General features: G+C 34.9%; 1 protein-coding gene across 36 annotated transcripts in view; it reads left to right on the forward strand.

Moving 5' to 3' along the window:
* The window catches only part of LOC135296419 (uncharacterized), a 384,334-nt gene that overhangs the window by 71,904 nt on the left and 285,662 nt on the right, over positions 1-26,768 (forward strand). For 3 of the 36 annotated variants that reach the window (XR_010358531.1, XR_010358524.1, XR_010358512.1), the window contains one exon: positions 11,680-14,132. The exons of 32 other annotated variants lie outside the window; for them this stretch is intronic. The gene's annotated coding sequence lies outside the window, so the exon portion shown is untranslated. One more of the 36 variants, XR_010358518.1, reaches the window with a different exon arrangement.

Below are 26,768 nucleotides of genomic sequence, written 5' to 3' on the forward strand. Positions count from 1 at the left end.
CAGGTCCCAGGGCTCCTTGTGAAATATCTACAAGGGAATTTGTGTGCTCCAGTGAAGAGAACCTTTTAGTCTGGGAATTTAAGTCAGGTTTAGGTAACCAAGCACTCATCTTGGTTGGTCTGGTGTAGCTTTAGATGTGCATGGAAAAATGAACCTAGGCAATTTAGGAGTATTAGTATTTATGTATAAGTATTATGTATTATGTATTTATGTGTATATTTTTATGTCTTCACATTACATACCACTGTTTGATCCAAGTCCCACTTCAGATGTCTCACTTGATTTGAAAATCTTACTCTTTCCTTATTTTATCTAAAGATGCATGTTGATATAAATTATCACTTTAAGTTACTTTTTATTTATCATAAGAGCAATCTTGGCTACTTTACTTGTGAGTACTCTGCTGTGTCCACTAGAGGATATGAAGAGGAGAGTGAAAATTTTGTTATTTCTGTAGAAAAATTAATTTTCTAATTTGATTTTTTAAGTCTGCCTCAAGAAAGTCAAACTTCATTGTATCTACATTATCAAATCCTCTTGATTTCATGGCAATTTAAAGATTGAACTTATCTATTAAAAAAAAAAGAAATAATTATTTTAGACTCAATTTTCTCTGGGAAGGACAGGAGTGAATATGCAGGGAAGCTGTTTGGAACCTACAGTATTCTATGCAAAAGACCAGCAAGAAAATAATTTACCTAGGAAGATCTTTTTTTTAAGAAACCTGCCAGCAAGCTTTTTTCTTCCTATAAGGTTCACATTTAAACAGTTTCTAATGTTGACTTTTGGCCAACAATGTCTCTTTCACCTTCTATGATGGAAAGGAACAGCTCGGTAATAAAAACTAATTTCTATGTCTTTCACATTCACGCCAGAGAAGACATGCAATTTATAGAAGAAAATTACAAATCACACTATGAACTGCTTAAGAATTTCAAGAAAAACAACAACTTCTGGAAGAAACCATGAAAAAAGTATATAGCGACTAATATCTTTTCAGAAGCTTAGACATGGCATTTACTTTTTTTTAATATCTGCGATATCTCATAGAAAAAGTTTTAAAATTGAATGACAATTTCCATCATGAAAACAGAAGGATGTTTTTTGGTAAGGCCAAAAAAGAAAAAGTGAATATTTCTTACGTGGACTATTTGAGGGCAAGTATGTGACTGCGTCCAAACTATTACTAACCTAATACAAATTCACCTATGCATTTGCCTCACAAAACGTGATTTAATGAAATTAATAAAGTGTATTGGTGAGGAATTCTGAGGGAGTGGATATGAATTGGTCTTCCTTATAACAGTGACTGTGTTGCAGTCACCAGGCCTTGAAGTGGCAGTGCCTGATCTTTCTGAAGTATAGTTGGGACATGCTAATTTGAAGCACCAGGTTCATAACAAGAGAAAAATATTCAAGAGATCAATTATTACTCCTGACTCATAGTGTGTTCAAGCTGTCTTTATGACTTGTCTCTGAGACAATAATTTGATTTGACAGGCAGATTGGATGTTATTAAAGGTAAAGGATTTCAGTTACTTTTAATGCACATGCAAGGTGTTACCAAGATCTTCTTGAAGAGAGCCAAGAGGACTGTGGCACTAGTGTGGTCTGCAGGTGAAGGAGCTGGAAAATTTCCCAGTTTTGTAATTGGGTAGTGAATTAATTGTATAGAGTTGTCCACAGAGGGCATTAACTAACAAAATGCATCTCTCACATTAAACATTAAAGTTGATTCAAGCACCTTTTTCAAGGAAAAGAGGAATTAACAGTTTAGACTGAGGGCTCTGTCGTGCTACTGGTGTTATTATATTATTTTTTATTATCTAGTATGAAAAATTCATTACCATCTGGATCCCATTTTACTAGATACTGTATACTCATATAAAATAAAAGAAACCTATATAGAATTATGAAAACAAAAGAGGAAAATATTGAAAGCTAGATAGATATAGGAGACTAAAAGAAGCAAATCATGTAGATTAAAGCACGCATTAGAAACCTTTTATGAATGAGTAAAGCATAAGAAAATCTTATTTGGGATTTTCTGGAAATGTTCCTTGGAAAGAAAAAAACAACACTTCATTATTATTTCACCAAAGACAGCAAGTACTGATCTGCTCATGAAAACATTTCGAGTTTAGTGATCTTCAACTGTACTCTATTACTTCTGTTTCATTATTTTGCAACTGGTGAAATTTATACAAATGCATGATCTCTTTTTTAGGAAAGGTTGCCTCTTTTATATAAATCCCAATGAATTTAAGCATATCTGAAGGGTTTTTTTCAAACTTTTGGTGAATTTTGTATTATTTCTTACAACATAAATTTATGAGGGGCCACACACTGCACTAAGGGCCTGTGTTCTGGGCATTTTATAGTAGTCCAATTTTAAAATACCTATTTTCAGACATTTAAGAGCAACAGTTTAGAATATGTATAATTCATGAAAGTCCTTCCATAAACATCCACTACCAGCTGGTAAACCATTTAAGCCTTTTAGGCTACTCCTTTGAATTTTTAGAAATATTCATAATGGTAAGAATCACCCATTACAAAGATTTTTTAATACGTTTTCTCTTTTCAAAGAATGTATTTCTCTTGTGCTCGAATTCTAACCCTTATTTTTTTAAGAAGAGCAAATATTAGTAAATGCATAGGTAAACTTAACAATTAAGTCTACTTGTAATTAAGTAAATGTAAATTGCCATATGCTCAGTAAATTTCATAACCCTGAAGATAATAATTACCAAACCTGTCTTATAATGGCCTTACTTTCAAAACAGGTGGGATATTCTCTGTCTTTTTGTTTTTTATTAATGTTTTTGGATGAATACTAAAAGCAGTTACAAAATGTTAAGAAGAGCAAAGCTGTGTTCAAATTTACCAATGCAGACTTAAAAAACTGTAAGTTCCTGTCATTGCAGATAAGGGTAAACAAAGAAATAATTTTCAATGTGTTACATGCAAGCTACAAATCTGAAGGTGAGGCAATTAAAAAAGTTTCTTCAACTTTTGAATTGCACTTACATGAATCTTTAAAAAAAAAGAAGGAAAATATTTAAGATATTGACACTGATACTTCACTTTCTGAAAGATGCCATTTTAGTCTTATTCCTTTAGACAATCCTACAATGCCTGAAAGGCAAATATATAAAAATGTGAATGTGCTTAAATAATAGTCTAAAAAGGAGAGTGAAAGGAATGTTTTTAGAATTTAACCGGTCGTAAAGATGACTCATCAGACTTTGCATCCCAAAATACTTTCATCTATGTCTCTGACATGCCCTTAGTCATTCTATGATTTCCCACAGTCTCTTAATGGTTATTAAATACTGAAATATTGTCAAATATAGCGTATATATGTATATTGATATTATTTTTTAATCTGTATTATGGACACTGGGAATAGTCAGTTGTTTTTCTTGCTAAATTTGCATTCACTACTACATAAGTATTTACCCTCTCTGAGAATAAAAAAATGCATATTGTCAAATATGAAAGGGTTTTCCAAACTGCATACCATTAGTGACACCAAAATCCTTTCAAAATACCAGGAAACCTTTCACAGATCTCCTTCTGCTAATGTAACTACTATGGTTCTTATCAATGCAATTGATGATACCAAGGAATGGGATTTTCCAAAAACTTGATCAAGGGAGACCTATGGATATGCAGTATGCATTTAAGACTATGGCAATTCATCCTGAGGAAGAGCTGCCTTCCTTTGGATTAGAAGCAGAGATGAGGAAGCTGGAGCTGGTGATGTAGTTTTCTTTTGTTTTACTTCTGAAGTGAAATGAAATAAAGAATAGCAGTTAGAAGGAATCTATTAGAGAAATTATTGATATTTTAATTCCCAGTAAAAAAAAATTGGTAACTTCTTTAAAAATCTGCTTTGGAATATATTCTACAAACATTTTTTAAAAAAAGATGGAATATTCATGTGAAAGACCTTTAATTCTTTGCCTTCACCCTTCCTTATTCTCTTCACTTTCTCTTTCCCTCACTCTTTCCCTAGTTTTTGGATGAGAGTTTCTGCCAATGTTGGTAATACAAAAACCAAACCAAACCAAAAAGCCCAAAACACAACAACAAACTCAACAGGACAAACAAACAAAAACACCACAACAAACCCTGAATGTCAACAGAAGATTTACAGAGGAATGCAATCAAGAACGATGTTGCAAATCAAGCCTAGAATCAGACTATCAAGAATTCAAAAACTTTCAGCTGTTTGCAATTACAGTGGTAATTGCTATTTTAAAATGTTTTCCTTTTCCCAAAGAAATGCCATGTCGTTAGCTAAAATTTTAGGGATTTTAAATCACAGCAAATCTCTGTGCAGCTGATGAAGGCTAAATATTATAGGCAATCAAAACAACATATTATCTACATATTTCAGCTGATTTTAAAAAAGTGGCTTTTGGAACTTCTTTAAGAAGTTATTTTACTACATAGTTCTAGCTAATTACGCATATTTTTCAGACCAAAACATTAGCATTAGATATTTTAAAGCAAAATGTGATGGATTTTTAAGGAAATTGCATCTGAGGTCTGTGTTATTTTAGTCTAAAAAATTATTCCTTTTCTTTCTGTTTTGAATCCATTTTGTAGTGAAGTCTTGGTTGTAAACAACACATAATATATAAAATTAAAATTTCTGTAATTAAAAATACTGTAATTTAAAGACTGATGTATCAACATTACATAACATGAGTGGAAGGTGTCCCTGCCCATGGCATAGGGGTTGCACTTGGATGATCTTTAGAGTCTTTCAAAGCCAGGCCATGCAATGGTTCTGTGATTCCACTGGGCGTTTTCTTTTAGCAATAGTTCATTATTTGATGTCCAAAGAAAAGACATAAAGGTAAAATTTTCAAATGTCTGTTTGATCAATACCCAGCAAATTTACAGAACTTGTTTTGAAGATGTACTCAGGAAAAAAGCACATGAGTATTTTTATAACAGTTATTATATGCCCACTAAGTCTGCATGAAACAAGTGCAAAGGATTGGCAGGGCAGTGATGACACAGCACTGATACCACTGCAGTAGGATCAATGTTGCTGGCACAGCCCTGTGCGGAATTTTTTTGAAGTTGGAGGCAAAATTTAGTGCAGGATTCTGATTTACAGACCTTATTTACAGAACAGTCAGAATGAGCAATTGTATTAAAATGCTAAAGTTAAACTGTGTAAGTTTTGTGCTGTGATTGGGGGTTTGTTTGTTTGGTTGGTTTTGTTTGTTTGTTTTTTCCCTGAAGTGGGGCTGGAAGGTGTCTGTAAGTTTAGGATAAAGGAAAGTTTTTAGACACCAAAATAACTGCAACTAGCTGTTGGTATAAAATTGAGACTTTAATAGATTGGTTAATCTATTAAGCACCTAATTTTGTACTCACTGATTCATACCATTGAGGCCAAGAGCTTCATAAATATTTAGCATCTTTAGTAAGCTTGTGTGACACTTTCAGACAAAATAAAACCAATAACCTTAAAAAGGAAGCAAAAACGGTTCACAGGTTGAAATCATGTGAAATCACATAGTGTTGTTTAATCTGTAGCACCAAATTATTAAATCCTTCAAAGTAGAGAAATCTCATATAATTGAAAAAATATTTGGGAAAATGACTTTTCACCATTAGAGTAAATCTGTTAAGTGTGAAAATATGATTTTAATCAGGGCATGTATGTTGGAGGTTTTTGTAGAAGTAAGCTAGTCTTGTGAGTCATTGAAGAGGGTCACTTGAAACTGATTTTTATGATCTGCAGCATATAGGAAAGTTTGGGAGGAAAAAACCTATCATGACCTTTTGAGTTTTAAGTATATGTTGCTTTTCTGAGTTCATAAATAGCTTACTTTTTATAACTAAAATGTGTGCTAGAAAAAAGCCTAAAAATACATTTGGATCACATTTATAATACAGCTACATATTTAGAAAAAAGATCTCTCATGCATCATCTTATGCATTAGCAATAAAGGGATTTCCGCAGAGGCCTTTGCTTTGCAAGGACCTATAAACCTGAAATTAATTATGAAAGAGATACCATGGAGGTTTTTCCCTCTTACAAGATGTCTCTAAGTCTGATATGACATGATACTATATGAATGAGAAAACAGTCATTATTTCAGATATAAAAAGCCTGAAAGTAAATCTGTCGTACTGCAACTGTGCTTAGGACAACAGCACTTATTTTATTCTATGGAATTCCTGAGCCAGCTGATAGATTAATCACTTTTGACAGTAGCTCACTTTTTGACCTGTGTGGCAAGGAGAATGTCACAGCAGTAGGAGAGGTTCTGTGATAATTGGAAAGTGAAGGGGACTTGGTGGTGCAGTAGCTTAGTGCATTAGCCTTTCCCCTCTGGAGACCTTGGTTCACATTCTGCCTTAGGGTCACTAGTGAAAATTCATGCTTTGGTATCCTACTTCTATTTGTACATATGACACAAAAAGGCCCCTATTTGGAAAAATGTTGGCTTTCTTCACTATGAAATGCTGTATTGTCCAGGATCTTAGGGCCAACGTACATTGATAGAGAACTTAAAAAGCTTTTATTCCTGAAATATGTGTTTGCCAAGATCCCTGGAATAACATTCACTCAATATATTACTAAAAGGGAAAAAAAAAAAAAGGAAAATCTTCTAAGCTGATATGCATGAAAATAATGCAAATAATGAAGGAAACTCATCTGCAATATAAAAGCTGCAGTGATATTTTACCCCATTTCCATTTGGAATTAACTCCTGCTAATCTTTCTTGCACTGAAGTTATATTTATCTTAAACTGTTTTACTTGAACCTCCTTCTGACTAAGATTTTTCAAGTGCCAGAGAAGTGCTATTTCATATGCGGTGGAGTGGAGCAGTGATGACATGCAGTGATTAATTAATTCAAAAAGTACATGTTCCCTAAAGGTATCCTGGGAACCACTTTCCAAGCCTCTTTAAAAGAAACATATTGCCTGCATTTACAGGTGGTAGTAAGCTGAATATAGATTGGTTATCAGTGATGTACTGCCTTTTATTACATCTGAAGTGCTTACTCTTATTGCCTTGTAACAAGGGTGCTGCAACTAATTGTGCTTAATGATCCAATGCAAAGAGCCTGAATTTTGTATTATTAACTCCTCCTATGTTTATCTTTTCATCTCCTTCAAAATTTACAAGTTCCAAGTTACATTAGGGATTTGCAGCAATGTGTGAACACCTTAACCTGAAAATCCTCACAAAAATGTTAGCTGTGTTTACAATTGCGCAAGAGCTTCCCTTTTTAAACATGAATTAAATGTTCAGGATGGGTCCAGCCTGAGAACCTTGGTGACTAAAGCAGTCTGTTTAAGGATGCAAGAGGCATCAGGGAAGATCCACAATTTTATACCTTTCTTGCAGGCAAGAAGCAATAACAATTATGGCTCCATCTCTGGAGTAGACGACAAGAATTTTCAGTTAACCACAGTATCCAGTCTCTATCTCTTTTTGATATTAGTTTCCCTCTTACTTAAGGGAAATGTGGATTAGAGATTAAAACCTATTATCTCCTTTTTTCCTTCAATAATTACAGAAAATATAGAGGAAGTAACAGAATAAGCAAAGGATTAAAGGAGAAGGACCAAGCAGAGGATACTTGAACAGAAAGCAGAAGAACAGAGCTGTTGGGACTGATAAATCTTTCTTTTCAAATGTGCTAGCCAAAGAAAGCCTGAATAAGCAACAACAAATTAAGAAACTTTAATTTCAATTTATACTTTTAAGTGCAACCTTTTAAGTCACCTTTTAATAGGGTCCTAGGAGATTTCATTTGAGATCTTTGCTTGCATGAAAAATCTTCCAGTGAAAGCCTTTAAGTGGCTTCTATAGTAAGTAGACCCTAGATCTCTTTTAAGTATCCTAGATTACTTTGAATAGTTAGATTTCTTCAGTTGTTAGGTTTTGTTGTTGCTGGGGCTTTTTTGTGTGTATTTTGATAATTTTGGGATTTGAGCATTTTTTTTCCTAAACCAGATGGAGTTGATATTGGAAGTCCTGAATAAGAAGGAGAAACAAGAAAGGATTGAAGGGTGATCTTTCTATACATTGTAATATTCACATAAAGGAGTAAACTAAGATAGGCTTTCTCTTGGTACACCTCCATCTTGCCAGATCAGCAAATGGACATCTATGAGTTGCAGGATGTTGGTAAATAAAAAACCTGAAATAGTCTTTCAACAGCTTAAGCAAGTTGGTCCAGAACATTACTTTTATTTTTTTTATTGTAATTGTATATCTGATGTCTTAAACCAAAAACCTAATGAATAAATAAAAATGTACATTGGTTGAGAACTCATGCTCTTCTTAAATCAAAATATTGCTTTGTATAGAGCACATTTTTATAATTTGTTCACTTATGCTGTGCCACATTACAAATGAGGTTCTAAATGAAGTGAAAGATGGCTAGACTGATGAAGTGCTGCTGACGTTAAAATTGTAGAAAGAGGAATAGTATTGTGTGTTTCTTCTGGAAGCCTGCATGAACCTCCCAATGAATTTTTTAGGACTGTTAGTTTTGCTTAGCCCTCTTTTCTCAGAAGCCAGATAGTATTTTTACTCACATTTAAATCTTCAGTGGTGAACAGTGCTTCTCACTAAAAAGTGGCTATTCATCCTGAGACAGCTGAAACTTGTTTCTATTTGATCCTATGCTCCCACAGATGTGTAGCATTTAAACATGCTCATTTTAGAGGTTATTTTAGCTTTTGTTTTGAATTATAAAAAATAGAAGGTAAAGGTAATGTAGCAGTTGCACTGCAGTGTTCAGATTTCTGGATGTTAACAGAAGTGTGTCTACTTCTGGATTTGATATTGAGTTGAGAAAATAATCTGACAACTTATTTTTACACCACTTAAATATTGGTGTGGGGTTTTTTTGAGTTTCAGTGTTGTTAGGTATGATGCACAGGAGCAGGGTGAGAAAGTGATTTCATGCTCTATTTCTCCAGATGAAGTTTAGTGCTTTGTTGACGAATACTGACATGTAAACCCAAATTGCAACTTCCCCAGTCTAACAATGGTATATTAAAAAATTGTTTACTAAAGTCAGAGGTGGAATTTTGTGGGCCCCACAAAACTTTTGAAATGAGTTGATATCTTATCCTGAAACAGGTTAGCTTGAAAAAATGTAGCCTTTATTGGTTTTAATACTTCTAAGATTTGTACTTCTAACTGACTTATATGTTTTTTAAATAGGTTGTTTGATGCCAACATTTTAATTATATTGAACAAAAGAAGTTAAAAAAAATGGTGACCATGTTGGAATTTTATTTTCTTGATTGTCTATTGTCTATCAAATAAGCTTGGCAGGATATAAAAGGACTAAGTTATCTAATCCATGAATATCAGAATTCATCAATAGCTTTCCTTTTGAAATCTCTAGAGTAACTCAGTCTTTGCTATCACTTAACCCAGAATTTTACCACATGACTATTTTTTGGTTTGGTTTTGTATTTGTGGGTTTATTGTCATATTCATGGCTCTATCCATGGCTCATGGATATCTATGAGAACAGAGCAGATAGAAATGAAAACTTCTCCAGCCAGCCATCACTCAGTGGTAGCCCAGCCTCAGCCTTTAATCATTAGCTTACTGCAACTGGACTCCTTACTGGGTTGATAAATTTTCTACATGCAATTGAAGAAAACACAGTCTTAATTTGAAGAAGAACAAAGAAATAAATGCTGCATATTTTTACTAGGAAAAAACTTCTCTAAAAAATTTTCACCCAGTTCTACTCCAAGTCATTTATGGCTGTGATTCTTGTTCTTACTTCATAATACCAAGATTGTCACCTAATATTATAGTAAAATATTGTATTAGGCTGGTTATCTGGCCAGATATATATTTCTGAGCTATTTTAATGTTTTATATTTATCTTTGTTTCTGAGGTAGCTCTCTGAAGATGGAATTTGATTCCATTAGAAAAGTGAATACTGTGGGTTGTGTATTGTTAACTCACAAATTTGGGGTATGAGAAATAATGGTGGAGAATGAGAAAAATTAGGTTATTGGTTTGATAATAGCAGCAAAATGTTTAATAATGTATCAGATAACATTATAAAAAGCTTTCTGTAGCTCCCTACATTCATAATGAGAATTTCTGAAAAACAATCATAATCACAAGTTTATGATGAAGTATCTAAGGCTTCAGATGTTTTGTCCAACAAGCACTTATATCATAATAGTGTGTAAGTAGGTTTACTAAATAGCTATAAATGTAATTATGGCACTCTGATATAAAATTGTTTCAGAGGCAAAGTTGTTTCAATCAACAATAATGGAGTACTTCTGGATGAAGTAAAATTATGGCACTCTGTGATCATTATAGGAACCAGCATACTGCTAATAAGAGCATTATTTAGCATGAAAATAAGTTTTCTAGTCCCTTCTTCAGGCTCTGTTCCTTGTTGTTTGGAATGTAGAAATTAGGTAACTGTGGGTGGTAAGGCTTTGAGCTGACTTTTTCATCCTGCATCCTTCATAGACTTTACTGCAAAATGTTCCCAGTCATAACTCTACATGACATTAGGGTTATAGCCTGATTTTGTGACTACAGCCAGGTGCTGTACACCTGACAGATTTCAAGAGGTATAGAAAAGGTGTTAAAGAAATGTCTCAGTTTTCCAAAGTCTGTATCAGGGAGGAATTGGCTACCTCTGCAAGTATTTCTAACTCTGTTTGACTCAAAACAAATCTTGAAGTTTGTCTTTCATGTATTTAGAACTCTTTAAAGAAATGATTCCTTCAAAATGACAGTGACTCCTGAAGGATAAAAGCTTAAGAAAACACATAACATACTGAAATATGCACACATATTGTACCTCATCTTGCCTAGTTTTCCATGAAATGTCAAAAGAACCTCCTACTGTGATATGTCTGTGAGCTCTGCAAGACTGATTAAATTTCTATATAATGTCAATCGTTGCATCCTGTGAACCATAAATTATAAAATTTGTTTCTATTTTATCACTCCATAAAATGCTTTAAAACTTTTTCTTATCTGATACAAAGAATAAATGGTGACTCTCATTTTATTTGTGACAATTTTATGCACATGGAGAAACAGAATGTAAGTGTGGAGTATATTCTTTATATGTGTGTGTAAAAGGAATAGATTAAGAAAGCATTTACTACAACAAAATATATAATATCATTATTTATTTCTCAATTTTGCAACATCCCAAAATAAGGGAAGAAAATTAGGTGCCCAATGCCAGATATGTTAAGGTCTCTTTAGAGCGGAACAGAGAATATTCAGGCTGTAAGAGAATGCAGTTTCCTCCCTTACACTTTTAACTAGTGGAATAGAGAAGTATAATCAGGAAATTGGTGTTAGAGAAGATTTGCTTTGTGACAGAAACTAGTGTTAAAAGGGCTCGTGGTCATTTCTCACACCACTTCAGAATGTGTGTCTTCTCTTCGGAGTCTCAACTTACACATTTAAATCGTAGTCAATGTTTTTGACCTTTTGGCATCACACACCAAGAGGCTCATGTGAGGAATCTGTTCCTTGTGAATTGCTGACTGTAGTTTAAGACCATTGTTCAGAGAATTTCAGGATTAGGAATTTCAAACTGAGACGAATGTAATAAAAATGCCTTTATTCTTATTCTCATCTCTGTCTCACACTCTGTCATTCTCTCTCACAGGGTTTTGTACTGCGGCTCATCACCATTGCATCTGAGTGCATTCCAAATAAAATAAATAACAGTAGCAAAGCCTCTAGTGAACATCATGGGGAACATCAACATTGAGAGGCAGGGCTTATAAATCTGCATGCAACACTGTATGAACGTGCTTAGATTGCTTCCAGACTGGAGCTGGCTCACATCCAACTCTTGAGTAAAGTGTACTTGAGTGACTCCAGGTCTATATTCTCTTTATGGATTTTCATTTGAGTTGATGTCTCTTTCAGGGCAGGGATGGAAGTGGAAGAAAGGTGACTGTTTGTAACAACTTTGTGATAACTGTGCACAAAATTTTTATTCAGATTTTTAGTCTCACAGTTATGAATATCCCTGTGATTTCTTACATTATTCCTCAAAGAGAATAAACATAACTTTAATAACTTTTCTTATTTATAAAAATTGCAGTGGAATAAATTTGACTTTTTTCATGTAAAACCACATGCTTCTATGTTTTTTAATTTTTATAGTTTCTTGTATCTTTATATTGTAGTTATCCTGAACAATATGCCATTCAATCAAGAGCAAATGTGACTTGATCATAATGGAGTGGCTTTCAAAAATGTAATAATAATTTTGAGAACAGATCATAAACAGAAGTCTCTAGCAGAATTTTGTAAGATATGCTCTGTGGTAAAAAGTATGCATAAAAGTGGCAATTGCAAGAATTTTGAAATTTTAAGTGACAAGTATTCTAATACGAAAATGTAAATAAACAGTTACGAAATTCCTAAAATCTGAGTCACATTAAACAAAGTGCAAGGGGAAAAAAAAGAGGAATTAAACCCTCTCCCTCAATGAAAACACAATTAGATTTTAGGCATCATAGGGCAGCTATTGTGGGTGATTTTCTGTATAACCTAAATGCTGCTAACCTAGATTCCTAGATCTTGTGAAGGGATTTCATTCAACTCTATTCAGAGGTTATCTTTATGAAACTGTCTTAGAGCTGGCTACTTTGTCAAGAGCTGACAAAGAAATGGTTTGCTGAAGTGTTTGAGTACCATCAAAAGGACATGGCAACAGTGCTATTCAGTAATAACCATTTTTCTCTAACTGCTGATAAAACCTCTGGAGTTTGGATAATTTCTGATAGTTTAGTGAGTGCAACTACATTTTTCAGTGAAATCTGCAAGTGTAAGAATTGTGGTTCTAAAGTCAGAGGTATTGATGCAGTACTGTGCTTTGATTTGGGGCCTTCTGCTAGGTTTCTGGGGAATACATTTTGTCCTGGGGGGAGGAAACAACAGTATAGGGTCATCTATGATAAGCAGGTCTTCCAAAGTTCTCTTATTTTGGTACATTGTCATTTGCTATATATTCTTTGCCATTTCTTGCCTAATTCACGTAGTCTACTTAAAACTGAAAATGTTATCAACTCTTCCAAAATGACTAGTCATTTACGAGATATTTTTGAATCTGCAGAAAAACCCAAACCAACCAAAAAAACCCCAACAAAACAAACAAACCAAAAAACCCAAAAAACCTCCCAAAAAAGCCAACACAAAAAAACCCCAAAAAACAAACAAACAAAAAAAAACTCTGGTACATGTGGAAAATGTTGATTTTCTAATACATTGGTATGATTCCCTCAAGAGTGATTCTGACACTTAGTGGAGAGGATCAGCATGATACATATATAACAACTGAACAACTAAGAGAAGCTGTTGAGTTCCTAAACTCAGAGGAAAAGATAGAGGAATTCAGAACTCAAAGACTGTGTGGTTTTGTGCTAAGTTGGGTTTTGTAATTTCCATTCTTAAAGGATGTATTATTTACTTAAATAAGGAAGTATCCATTAGCGTTGTACATATACTTGGTGACAATTTCATAAGCTAAATGAGCATGGCATACAGTTTTTGATTTTCCTGGTGTTGAGACAAATATGAAGACAATATCTTGTAGTTTAAATTGTAAAGGAATTAATGACTTGTGTTCTCTTCAATACTCAGAGATGAAAATATCACTGTTTAGAAACTAGAGAGTAATAGGTCTGTTTTTGTATGTAACTCAGAAAGTGCAAGAGAGATTTCAGTGAGATCTTCAAACAGCAAAAATACCAAAATATCTATCTAAAAACATATTTTTTCTCCTAAAGGATTGGAAAGTTGAATAAAATTGATTTCCTGAACCCAATGTTATTCCTATGTGTTCTATATAAAGCTTTGTAGAGAATATTTGGTGAGAGCATTTTAGAAGACATCAAGGAAAAAAATATTTCTCTTGTACAGCTTCTTATTGATCATTAAAAATGATTTTGACATCACAGGTTGATACTACATCTGATGAGGACTATGTAAGTTATTCCATTTGTTTGTAAATCTTTAATTATATTATTATTATATTTTGAAAGTGATTTTTCCTAGGTATTAATCAAACTCCTATTTAATTTAATTTTATTTTTATTTTACCTGGCATATTAAAGCAAAGTGTCTGTAGAGCTAACTAAAGACAGCAAAAGAGGAACATATGGACTTGAATCTGCTGCTTTTGATATTATTCAAGAGGCAGTGTTGGTTTAGACTGACAGCTGAAAGAATGCAAAGGCTGAAGATTTGTATCTTGGTCACCAAACTACTTGCAATGACTTTCCGGCTGGATTTTGCAGAGGAGCAAGAAGGTATGTATGTGGGAAGGAAAGAAGAGATTCATAGCACTTTATCACAGTTCCTGACAGAATTGAGCCTCTAGAATGTCAGCTAAAAGGGAGAACAGAGAGAATATATCAGTAAACTTACTAAAACTTAAACCTTTTATTCTTTTTCAAGTGTTAGGATCTTTTCTAGAAGCCTAAAGAATGTATCAGAATTTTAAAGTTTTTGTTTATTTTCTGCATGGAGGTTTTGTTTTAAAACCTTCACAAAGGGCCTTAGGTTTTAGGATTTGGATTAAGGAACTTCAATTAATGGATGCTTTACAGAGTTCCAATCTGTAACTGAAATCCACTGGTTTCTGTAAGGAATAGGTATGTCACAATTTTATTTCTTTTAAATATTCCTTAAAAATCAATTTGTTTAAATTCAGATTCACTAGAAAACATTAAGGCAACAGAAACCTTCATCTCTTTTTCTTCCATGGGGTCACAGACACAGAACTTAATTCAATTTGAGAAACAAAAGCGAATAAATAGAGAAGTAAACATCCCAGAGGTGCAGAAAATTACTCAGAAATGTGAAGGCCTCTAAGGTATTCCCTAGTTAAAGAAAATGTAGGAGGAATCAATAAATGAAGATGCCACTTATTTGAATTCTGGGAATACTGCTTATCCCAGCAGAAAGATAGCTCTTGTCAGCTCATTTTAAGGAAGACTTAGGAAGCAATTAATATTTTGAATCAAAAAAGATAGAAATGTGTGGAAAGGTCAGATATAGAAGAAAATGGTAGGGATTTTTCTAAGGTAAATAACCAGTGCCCTGGATTTGTAGATGAGAGCTTGTAAACTTGCCCATGGGAGGGGCAGTAAAGAAAGTGACAGCTAAAGCTTTTCAGCTTTTCATTGCAAATGTCTTTCATTGCAACATCTTTTGTCTTTCATATTCTTCCTTTTTCAAATAATTGACTTCTTGCAGAGTCCTTCCAATTTTGACATTAGTTGGAATAGAAGTTTGTTAGATGTTGGCCCACTAGCAACTGGTCTTAAGTTACCACTGTGTATCACACAGGCTCTTAGCCACCCACCAGGCAAAGATAAAGGTCCACAGTGCTCAGAAATAATCACAAAGGTGAAAATTTTATGTGTCTGGTTTTGTTTACTCAGAAAACTTTAAGCATATCTTCAGTTTCTTCAATTATATTTCTTGGTGGCTCAGCATAAATCTTCTTTAAAAACTGAAGAATTCATGCCAGAACTTTGACCTAAAGTTGAAACCCTAACAACAATTGACGTTTCAGCTCCCAGTCTTGCTACCAGGTGGTGGTATTATATTTCAGTGAGTTATAAGACAAGAATGAGTAGCATTTAGAAGAGCAAAGGCTTGGAAGGAAGCAAAGTGCTTTCCACCTTTCTAAAGCTTTGTAGCATTTTACTTTGTTATCTAGACTAACTAAAGTTATATGAAACATCATTATTGAGAACCTATTAGTGTGTTTTGAGAAACACTGATGCTAATCTCATGTCATAGGAACGATGTGCAAGAATTCATTTCCTCAAAAGCTTACTATATAAATAGGCAAGGCCAACAAGGAGAGAAGAAAGGAGACGTGGATTTATAGGATGGCAGCAGTAACTTTATCATCTCCACATTCAATATCTATTACTAGTCCCTAAATATGTCACAGGAGCATTCATATTGGGAGTGAGAGGTGATAATAGGTGAGACAATTACAAGGTGCAACTGTTTACCTTAGCTATCTAACTGCTAACCACCTATAATTAAGTAGCCAATTTAGTGCTCTATGACAGCTAGGTTAATGTAAATACTTTCAGCTAGTTGTTAGCAGTCTTTACTCTGCAGAAATTGAGCTGCTGCTGACTCAGAAAGTTTCGTGGCAACTGGTGAGACAAAAGGAGGTCACAATTTACTAGAAAGTTTGAGAAATACTACATTAAACTGCACCTTTTCTCAAATATTCTAGTCGTCTTCTGATTTTACTTCACAAAGCTTGACATTTGTGGTTTGCTTTTACAGATCATAGGTTCTGTTCATACATTAGCTCTGCCTATAATTAGGTGAGTGTAGATAGCAAGCACAGCAAGAAATTTAACTTTCTTCTCTTTGGCTGAAATTCAGTCACAGTAATGTTTTCCTGCATGGTAGCTCAGGTATTCACTGTTAGGTGGTTCAACAGCTTTATTTTTAATTTGGTCCTTAAAGTCTTCTTTTGTTCCTCCTGTTATTGATAAAAGCCTATGACAGTCATGTGAATACTGAAAATAAGTCTCACACTTCTATTCTTTACAAAGAATTTATCCTTCTCTGACTATCTGTCATGGTTTAACCCCAGCTGGCAACTAAGTGCCACACAGCTCACTGCCCCACTCTGATGTAGGGGGTGGAGAATCAGGAAAAACAAATGAAACTCATGGGTTGAGGTCAGAGCACTTTAATAATCAAAACAAAGTGGAAAGAAACCCAACCAAACAAAAACATAACAACAACAACTAGAACAATTGTAATAAAAAGGAGGGAGAGCTAAAGCCTAATAAAAAAAGCACAACTGCTCACCACCTGCCAACCGATGCCCAGCCCTTCCCCAAGCAGTGATTGGCCTGTCATGGGCCACTTCATCCAGTTTACATACTCAGCAGGATGTTCTATGCTATGGAAGATCCCTTTGCCAGTTTGGGACAGCTGTCCTGGCCATGATCCCAACTAGGATTTTGTGCAGCTCCTCACTGTCAAAGCCTGCGAGACTGCAACAACTAAAACATCAGTGTTTCTATTATTCTCTTACTTCATCCAAAACACATCCCTGTACCAGCTACTAAGAAGAAAATGAGCTCTCTCCCAGCTGAAACCAAAAGAAAATCCAGCCTCTTATGTTCAGTTTCTCTGGGCCAGCTATTCAAGGAAAGCTTTGACATGTTGTTAGAAAAGTATTGTTAGGAGGAAATCTTTTAGTGCTACATCTCCCCCATAGTTTCCTCCCTGGTTCCCTGCATTATAAGTTCTTCTAGAAGATTTTGGCTTGACTGTCTGATTTTGTAAGATCTCCTGATGCAGAATACAAGGGAATGTTGTCTCTTCTGATCTGTTGGTATATAATCTCTAGGGAGCAAAAAGACTGCAGTTTAGTTGAGCCTCTGTAGCAGTTGGCTCTCTTGTTCTCTATAGGGAACTCTAGAATGGAAAAGGCAGCCAGTCATGCATGCTGTAATTTACATCTGATTGATGAAAGGTTTAGATTCACAGGAACAATTTGCACTGGGGCTCCTGTGGGCATAAAATTGAAATATTTTGCCACTGCTATCCAGCATTAAGTTTTCTCTTGATCAGTCTCATATCCTTCCATGTCAAGTTCATCCTTGGAATTAAGGCTTGAAGTTATATATTTAGATGATGCAGTCTTTTTTTTCCTGTATTCAGCAACTGAGTAAGTTAAGTTGTAGCTGAAAACACTGCCTAATAAATAGAGAAATACATTTTCTTGGGAAAAGCACATCATACAGTATTTGTTGTGCATTCAAACTCACTTTAAACTTCATTTATATAATAACCAAATATCTGCACATTAATTTGCTAAGATCTTCAGAAAAAACACAATTTCCAAGCAAAATGCCAGCATCAAACAAAAGCTTTTGGAAATCTCAAAGAGTATAGGAAATTAGTACTTATTAAGGAAATAGAATCAGGCCAATGAGTTAATGAACAGAAACTTCTCAAGCACACATACTAAATGAAATACTGTCAAACTTACTACTATGTAAAAACTATTATTTATTTTACTATCATACCCCAAATATAGTTCCTGTTGCCCAATGAATAACTGCAATCACCACTAGGAAAATTTTGTTCTGGCCTGGCATGTGCCACACTGAAGCTACAGAACTAGAAAATCCTTGAAACTGAATGACTAAGGATAGTCGAATTTGTTCTTTTTCTGAACTTTACTCTTTCTAAAACATCAGCATATATTGAGGGGAAAAATAAATGAATTTATGAAATATAAGAATAATCAAATAATGTTGTTTGCAAAGTCATAAAATATTTTTTTCACTTAAATATGCATTCAAAATGAAACACCAGAAAATTCTCATTCTTTATGTGTATTTCCAAACTAGCCAAACATGTAAATATATACATTTGCTGTAAAACTTATTAATGGGTATTTGTTTACATATTTTTATCTCTATTATATATGCCCATAGGACCCATGCAATCAATTTTTCACTAAGTAGTTTTCAAAATATAATTACTCTTATGGGTAGGTCTATGAACAACAGTGTCATTTACACTATCGTTCACTAATTGCACTTCTAAGCCGTTATAATGAATTATACTTGTACATTCTTTACGAAGATCAGTTAATGCTAATCATTTCTATCACATATATCACTGAGAAAACATCCATCTATAACAGCCTTTTCATTTACAGCCTCTTTCCCTTTTAATTTTCTTGCATTGTAAGAAAAGGAACTAAATGAATGGTGTGTGCTTATACATTGTAAGCCTTGTAAACTTAGCAATAAAAGTTGAGATTTGAAATTTAGAAGATGTGTTTTTCTATTTTTTACTAAATCTAAGATGGAAATTATTAGATTTGTGATTATTAAACGTACAGTTCTGGGACACCAATTCAGGAATTACTGGCCATGAGGATAACAAATGAACAGTAATGGTATGAAACTTGATGTATTTATGAGTGGACTGTATAGAACAGGTTCCTTTCATGTTGGGTGACCAGATTGATCAACCCAGATGCTTTTAAAACCCATTTTTATTGCTTTAACAAGACAGAGCATTATCTACTGCAAAGCAAGGAGCTGAGTGCTTTTGTATAACCAATCTACAGACTGCATTCCTACATGCAGGCAGTAAAAAGATTCTTTTGCAGGATAAGAGATGCAAAAATAATGATCTTGTACTTTCATGAAATCCTTCTGACTTGTTTGACAAGGAAGGTGTAATTTCTTAAGATGTGGGAAACTTTGCCAGGGATTTAGGTACAAGAAGCCCAGAGTCCTTGAGTGTGAAAAAACAGCTGCCACCTCTTCTCTCCCTGTTATCATCACAGAATATTAAGACAATGTTTCACTATTGCCTTACTGGAATTTCTAAGAAGATGTGGCAACACCTATAGCAAGGATCTAAAAAATGCAATATGTACAAAAAATAAATTCATGTTGGTATGTGTATCTACTATAAACAATAAGCCCTGCTATCACAATTTCTCTGGTTGGAATCCTCATAAAATTACCATGATACCTAAGCTACTAGTGTCTTTCTCACATTTGAGTTTCTAAGTGATAATAGTGGAAACTATGTATGAAAATATCAGAAATATGAAACAAGCGGTCTCTTTTGTTAGGTTTTAAATGTGAAGGAAAACACAGAAAAAAAATTGGTTTTTCAACACCAATATTGCAGATTACTATGAAACAAAAGTTCATGATTAACTCAAAAGACCTATGGTTTAAAAACATGCTTTGAAAGGGTGTGGGAAATTCTTTGTGAAAAAAGTACAGCATAAGAAAATGGAACACAACAGAGTTCTGCTGTGTCTGAGTAGTGTACCTGCCTCAAGATGAGTCACTCTTCTCAACTCAGTAACTGAACCATCTTTTTTTACACATGGAGAGAAAAGGGACAATAGTATTCAAGAATTCTTTTATTTTGTATATGCTTAATACCTCTAAAGAATACCTCTGTGAATACCTCTAGTGAATACCTCTGTTCTTCACAGACATTCCAAAGGCAAGTTTTAAATGGTGCAGTTTCACTAACCAGTTTACTATAGCAATTTTATCTATAGTTGTTGACATGTATTCAGTAGATTTTGGCATTTTCATGTATGATTTTCGGAGTCTATTAAGTAAAACTAGGGAATGGTCATTCTGGCAAGCCCATATTCTCTCCAGTTCATGTGGACAACTATAAGAGAATAATTATTAGAAAAGTCTGATAACTGGTGAATTTCCTAGCCATAAATAGAAGATAAAGGGAAAAAGAGAAGGAAAATAGGAAAGCTACGTTTTCACAATAAGGGAGGAAGTGACTGTGTAAATGGGCCATGAATTGCACCTGGGAGATGAAGTAAAGAAACTCTACAGCAGACTAATTGCTGAAGTGAACATGGTTGAAAGAGGTGCTGCAAATCCCCTTCAGAACCAGGAACAGTCAGGTTCTTGCAGCTGAAGTCTGCTTGTCAACAAGGATACAGTGCCCTGAAAAAAAAATCCCAAAGAAGAGCTTTTCCTTGAACTATCTGCCAGCTGCCAAACTATGAAATGTGGATCTTATTATATATTATAAATCAATTTTATGGGAGCAAGGAAAAAATCCACCATTATTTTTTATATCAGGAGAAAACTATAAAACATTGAATTCTTAGGATTTATACTACAGTTTTGTCCTTGTACTTATGACTTTATTTTTTTACGTTTTTATGTATTAGGTATAGATATTTTCCTCAATATGAACATCTTGAAACGAGTATTCCGATAAAGATATCTCAGTTGAACTATTCCGGTGTTTTGTGAGTTTAAACTGGATGGGACTGCATTCCCCTGGAATGAGTGGCAGAACATTCCGTCATATGTACACTGCATTTGCTTTTATTTCTCTACCCCAGAGTCTGGAGTCACCAAATATGAAGTATTATCAGAACGGGTAAAAAAAAGTATATAGAATATGCCTGGGGTCCTTTGGTGTCTGAATCCACAAAGCACACGAGTCCAAAACAAAACTAAGTTTTATTCTAAAGTTAGTTGACAAAGTAGCTGAAAGTAAGGGGTGAATGAAGAGATAATAGACAGTGCTTGAGCTACAGACATACATTTCCATGGAATCTGTTTTTTCTTCTGCTCTAGAGCCCTGCACTATTTGGTGCAGATCCATGGCTGTGAAAGGTCCTCTCCTATGCCCATCCCTCATCTGTTTCTGTTATCCACTGATAATCTGTACCGAGCCTCTGAAGGACCTACTGTCAGAGTAGGCAGTATTTGTTTCAGACTATACTTTCAGGCACACTGTGTGAAGGCAGACAGTTTGGTGGAACAGCCCTAAAAGCAGCCTTACTACATAGTTATAGTCATTAACCCAGAGTTTCAGTACTGTAACTTTCATTTTCTTTGTAGTTCATAGGTCTAGTTAACAGGAAATAATCCTAAGAATGGTCAAAATATGTTGTATCAAAAGTATATCTAGTACAGCACCTTGTCTGTTACACAGATGGGTAGTGGATACTTAAGGAAGACAATAAGAACATACAGGATTGCTTTCACTCCAGCATTTTCAGCAATCACTGCTTTAGGGCTTACAAAAGTGAGAGGTTGCAGTTGGACTGCTGTGTTTAATAACTGCTGATGTACCCTATTCTCTGTCAGCTAGTCTAGTAATTCTCAGAAGTCATTTATGCTACTAGAGATTCAGAAAGAAAATCTGCAGCTCCACAGCACATTATGTACTGTAAAAAGCAGTACTTTTAAAAAAAAATATATTGTTCGATGATGTCACTGAGTGTTTGTAATTTTAATTCTATGACAAATTATGATTTATTCCAACCTCTTCTTTTTCCCTTTGTTTATGACTTTGGATTTCTATTGTATGGCCACTCAGTCATGCTGTCTGTGTCAGGTTCTATCTGCTAAGCTTTTTCTCTTTTAAAGCACTACCATGCTTCTGACTATTGTTGCCTTTTCCTACTTTTCTACTGCCATTTAATTTTTTTTCTTAAATAAGGCAGATGAGAGTTATATGCTGTACTGATTAAGTAGCAGTATTTCTTGAACAGTGCACAGTGATGTCTTCTGTTTTACTGTAAATTTCTTTTATTTTTCTACCTTCTCTATGACCATTGCCAATCTGTTTATGTCAGTGCCTGACTGGCTTAGTGGATGAAGAGAAAACAGTTGGTGTTTATCTTCATTAAGGCTTTTGGAATGGTCTGAAGTTGTCAAAGCACAGGTCAGATTAGTTCAGAGGCACAGAGAATTGTGATCAGTGGCAGAGAGTCCATCTGGAAGCAAGTAACTAATTATGAACCTTGTGGTGTCCACCTGGGGTTGGTAGCTGGGCCAGAACTGATGAACACTTTTATTAGTGACCTGGATGATGGGGATGTACCTTCATCAAGTTTGCAGAGGATATGAAACTGAGTGGTGTGTAGAAGACAGGCTGAAGAAAAGGAGCTGAGATGAATTTCATGAAGGTTTACAAAGGGAAATGCCAAATCCTGCCACTGGGGAACAGCAGTCCCAGTACACCCTAGAGGCTGGTGTGCTGGAAAGCTGCTCAGCAGAGGACATCAGTGCCTTGGTGTACAGCAAGCTCATCAGGTACAAGAAATGCATTATCACAGCAAAGAAGGCCAATAACAGAATCACAGAATCATTAAGGCTACAAAAGACCTTCGAGATAGTAGAGCCCCACCCTTGAGCAATCGCCACCTTGTCAACTAAACCACAGCACAAAGAACATCTTGGGTTATCTTAGGGAGGCCATTACCAGAAAGCTGGGAGAGGTGTTCTTTGCTGTCTGCTCATCACTAGTGAGATACATCTGGACTGCTTAGTCCAGTTCTGGATGATTAAGGAATTGGAACATTTTTCATGCCATTTAGAAAGTTTAAAATGTTATTTGTTTGACCTCAAGAAGAGACCGTAAACAGTTTTGTGATTCTCTGCAATGGCTTCAAAATCTTTCCTGAGTGGCAACCAAGAAGTTATTTTGATTATTCAATCTGCATTCTTCATATTCAGTGCTTTGAAATTCATCTGCTGTTTCACCAGCTGGTCACTCAATGAATCAGTGAGTCATACCCTGCTGTCAATTGGCTGGGCATTGACAAGATAAAAAGAAAGGTTGTAGGAAACAGCCTGGGGATCCTGGTGAATAGGTTGAATATGAGTGACCATGCTACCCTCACAGCAATGTAGGCCTATTGCAAAGTGCAAAGGTGGAGGGAAGTGGTTTTTTCTTTCTGTTCAGCACTTTTGCTACTGCTGTGATTTTATGCTCTGCTAAAGGACATGTGACATGGAAGGTACAGCTGGGAGAGGGGAGTTTACTTGGCCTTAAGGAAAGAAGGCCCTGGGAGGACCTTGCCACTGGCTTGAACAACCAGTGATACATTACCTGCTATACAGAGGCAGAAACTTCTCAGAGGCACACAGTGAAAAGATGAGAGGCATGTAAAGGGAAATTCCAATTAGACTGTGAAAAGTTGTTTTGTTTTGTTCTATCAAGTGTAATCAAATGCTGGAAAAGGCTGCAAAGAAGTTTTGTAACTATCATTCCTGGAGATATTCAAAAGTCAGCCATACAAGGCTATGGCCCACCTGATCTGACTTCAAAATAGTGCAGCTTTAAGTGGAAATAGATAACCTTTCATTCTAAATTATTTTGAAATTATGTATTCTTTCTGTACCTATTCCTAGCCAGAAATAGATACGGTATGTGGAATAATTTTGGGTTGTCCCATTGCTTTTTCACCTAAATATTTACCCCATTTTTAAGATTAGTTTAAGAAAGCCTGTCTTTATTTGGAATATTGTTTTCTGTCTTTTAATCAATAATGAATTCTTAAAAGTATCTTCTACTTTGTCCCCCAGTTTTTGCAGTTTGATTTTAAATCCTTTGGTGAGGAGCACCTATCCAAGAGATCAACCACATCATACATCTCAAAATCCTCTAAACGAGATTTGTGAAGCACCCATGTACAAAAAGGCTGCTTTCTGTTGCTCCCTGTGTTTACTAACATATATATAATTTTAATTTGTAACACTTTGTTTGATAAAGAAGTCAGAATTTCTAGTCTTTAGCTCCCAGATCACCTCTAAACACATTTAAATGAATTGCCATTATTAAATGCCATCTCCCTTTCCCTTGTACAACAGCAGATTTAAACAGTCATTTAAAGACCACTGCTAATATACCAGCAATTTTATGTGTGAATTATTTTAAAAATATATGTGGTTACTTCTAAGTCATAGTGATTTTTCGCTACCCAACCAACCAATTTGTTCAAAATACCTCTTACTTTCTCTCACTTTGAGATAGTATTTTAGACTTTTCCCTGTCAAAAATTGCAATGATAAATATATTTCTTTTTGATTATGAATATGTGAATATGAGATGCTGTAATCATGGAGTGAATGCTGATCTTACTGAAGTCAATCTGAGTTTTAATTTGAGGAATATAGAGTTTGGCCTTAGTATATATCCACTGACAAATACTGTGTATTTGTGCTTGGAATCCTTGATTGTTTACATTTAAGCCAGTTATGTCTGAATAAGGATACAGCAAACCAGGAGGCAATTTTTTTTTTCCAAATATATTGTTTAAGATATGTGAGTAAAATCCAATAATTACAAAAATGCTGTTAGTTATTTAAATGCTGATGATTTATGTTACAGGTCTGCCCCTGATGTAAACTGACTATGTGAAGAGTCAAAGCTACTCTAGAAATCAGTGAGGACTGGGATGTTGTGCATGTATTTTATTCTTTAAGACCACTAAAACTGTTGAAAAAGCAAAGCCAGTGTATTCAATGAGTGAAGTATTAAAAAAAGATAGAATAATATAATAAGAATCTAAATTAAGCCAAAATTTTGTATTATGCCCTTTATGCAGAGTTATTATCAAGCAGCAAGCTGTGTAAAATATGGAAACAAGTTAGTAATATACCAGAAAATAGCCTACAAAATAAAATGAGTAATTATAGCATGTACTTCAAAATAGAAAATAGGGTTATTTTATAAGTAATACTTGACACTGAATATTTGTAAGACCATGCAAAATAGAAGATTAGTCAAGAGGAATTTTAGTAAATCAGCTTATTATAAAAGACAAAGGAAAGAGCTTGCTTGGAAATAAGGAAGAAATATTCATACGTGCAAGGATTCTACTGCAAGAAAGCACAGGAATCAGGAGATCTGTATAATCTGTGCATCATTCAGCATGGAGGCTAGTACAGAAAGAAAGAAGCATTAATTTAAGCATTTAGGGAAAATGTTAGGGTTTGCATTTGGTTTTGCCTTGTCTTTCTCAGTCCAGTACTCTACCATCTCCTTCCCAGACTGCGTGCAATTAGCACTTCTGTATTTTAATCTCTCCCTTGCTGCTTAAAATTATCACTCCTTTATTTCAAATATGGCTTCTTATCCTCTGCTCTGCTAAATGGCTTTATTACCCTCGACCCCTTCTTGCCTCCACTGCAGGCAGCTTGACATTTTTACATCAGCTAATCCTCACTCTTCGCGCCTTTCCCTTCTCCTCCCCCACCCTGTATTTGCTTCCCTTTCCTCTTTTGGTGTATTCAGAGCTGCAGAGAGCTTTTCAGCAGATATTCAAACCCCTGGAGAAATTCAAAGAGATTGAAACACAGCACAAGAGCTAGGGGTGTTTTCTTCTGGACTGCCAAAAGCATAAGGTAACATTCAGAATGAGGTCACTGTACCATGATCTCATTTTGAATTGGATTTGCTTATGGGGCATAGGAAGTCTGATAGGGAGAGCATATTGTTTTGGTAGTTAATATTACATGAACAGACTGTGAAAAAAAAATAAGCATTTACTTTCATTTCCTGATTTATAAATTCATGTGTCAGGAGTTAAAAAAATTATGAGAAGATAATAAAACAATGGCTTAAATTAGGCACGAGCATGGCTTAAGCTCGGCATGGACAGGGCTCACAGCAGTCAAGTGTACAAGGCACATATATACAGAGGTCCCAAAACAAAATGAAAGGTTTGAGAAAAGTATTTTGCAGGATAACTTCAAAGAATAGCAGTGCTTTTTGTGCTAAGCAAAGCAAGAGAGGATTGGCAGGAGAAAGCATGGCATGAGTGGGTATCCCAGAAACTTCCCTGTGTGTAAGGTGCTACCAACAGGCTGTTAGGAAGGAAAGATGAATGTATATTCTTTCCCCTGAAAAATACAAAAATAGGTATTCTATGTCAAAAAGAGCCTATGTAATATAAGGAACAGGAAAACAAGATGTACAGGAAAGCTCTACCTGCTAACAAGTAAATTTGAAAATATCATCAGTAATTCTGCTCATCAGTAGCACTTTGACATAGGGTACTTCACAGGACTTCACAGTGATTTGAAGGAGAAGTTAAACAGCCATTGTATTAACTTTGAAACTTGTAGTGCAAAACAAGGCAGGTTGTGAAATAAAATGTGTGTAGGAGCAACAGAAGAAATAGCAGAATGTGGATGAACTTTGTTGGTAACCTAACTAGTGAGTGGAAAGAATTAAAAGTCACAGAGAGAGAGAAAGAAATGCAAGTGTAGAGAGGAAAAGCACTCTGCTGAGCTTTAGACATAGAGCAAAATTTGCAATAAACCTTCAGAGTGGCTGAGTGATCCTCAGCTTCAGTATGTGCAGAAATAAACCCTGGTGGAAGGAAGACATTTGACCCTAAAAATATCTGTTTCTGTGATTAAA

The sequence above is a fragment of the Passer domesticus genome, chromosome 3, assembly GCF_036417665.1.
Source record: "Passer domesticus isolate bPasDom1 chromosome 3, bPasDom1.hap1, whole genome shotgun sequence".
Classification (NCBI taxonomy): domain Eukaryota; kingdom Metazoa; phylum Chordata; class Aves; order Passeriformes; family Passeridae; genus Passer; species Passer domesticus.